Genomic DNA, 1,306 nt, shown 5'->3' with positions numbered 1-1,306 from the left:
TACCTCTTATCAAACACACTTAGGCGCCTATTACAAAATTGTGTCTAACTTAAAGTTTACACTAAGTGAAGGCAAAAATTTGTAACTTGGAACCATTAATCAAACATTCATTTATAAGACCCGTTCCAAGTACTATTGTTCTAATCTTCTTTCAACTTTAATCTTCTTTCATCTTCCTATTGTTTAACCAAAGACCTCAGAATACACCTCCTCCATCCCATTCAGGCAATCTCTTTAAACGGGGAAAATTGTGTGTGCCCTCCTCATCGGTCTAGGTTCAATTTTCAATTTAATTTTAACACTTTTATGTTTAAAGCAAAGCACTTTTTTTTGAAAACTCTATAGTGCTATACTTATCTTAATGTGTGCTTAAAAGCGGTTGGACCCAACATGTTTCGCTTCCGCTTTCGCTTGGTGTGGATCCCTTCTGTTATCTATATAGATATTAGTGTTATGACTGAATGCAATAATATACTGTTCTTTTATTTATATAACACTGTTCTTGTTTAAAAATCAATAAAGAATTATAAAAAAAAAAAAAAAAAGAGGAAAATTCAGGAAACGAAGATTTAACCACCAATTATAATTTTCTACCTGTTCAAGTTTCCTATGAATTAAGGTATTATCCTTAAATGTAGCTGCTTTAAACTGCTGAAGATGTAGTATCTCTTCCTGTGTTTGCCTGGCCTAGAAAGTTGTTAAAATGCAAGCAGATTGTGAAAAATTGCTGGCAGACCTTAGGAAATTGGAAAACTGGGCGTCCAAGTGGCATATGAAATTTTTTTTAAATTATTTTTTATTGATTTTCAAGGCATATCAAAAGTGCAACAATTATACAATAAAAAAATATCAAAAACAGAACTTACATACTTACAATTAACTTGAAACAAATTACCCTACCCCCTAAACCCCCCTCCCTACCTGGATGTGTGCATCTGTTAACTAAATTTTTAATCATTCCATTGTTTAACATATGACTCAAATGGACTCCAAATAACTTTAAAAATCTTACTATTCCCAGCTTGTTCCGCTATCATCCTTTCATATCTATAATATAAACAAAATGTTTCCCACCAAAAAGAAAAGTTCAACCTATCCCAATTTTTCCAATTTCTAATTATTAATTGCATGGCTGCCCCAATCATAATAATAAGAAGTCTATTTTGATATTTGTCAATTGGACTATTAAGTTTCAACAATGTCCCAAATAAAACCACGTCATAAGACAATGGAATAGAGACACCTAATACCATATTAACTTTACCCCAAATTGACTTCCAAAAACTGGGTATCAATGGACAATAAA

This window comes from Geotrypetes seraphini, chromosome 3 (genome assembly GCF_902459505.1).
Source record: "Geotrypetes seraphini chromosome 3, aGeoSer1.1, whole genome shotgun sequence".
Taxonomy (NCBI): Eukaryota; Metazoa; Chordata; class Amphibia; order Gymnophiona; family Dermophiidae; genus Geotrypetes; species Geotrypetes seraphini.
Note: the sequence above shows the minus strand (reverse complement) of the source record.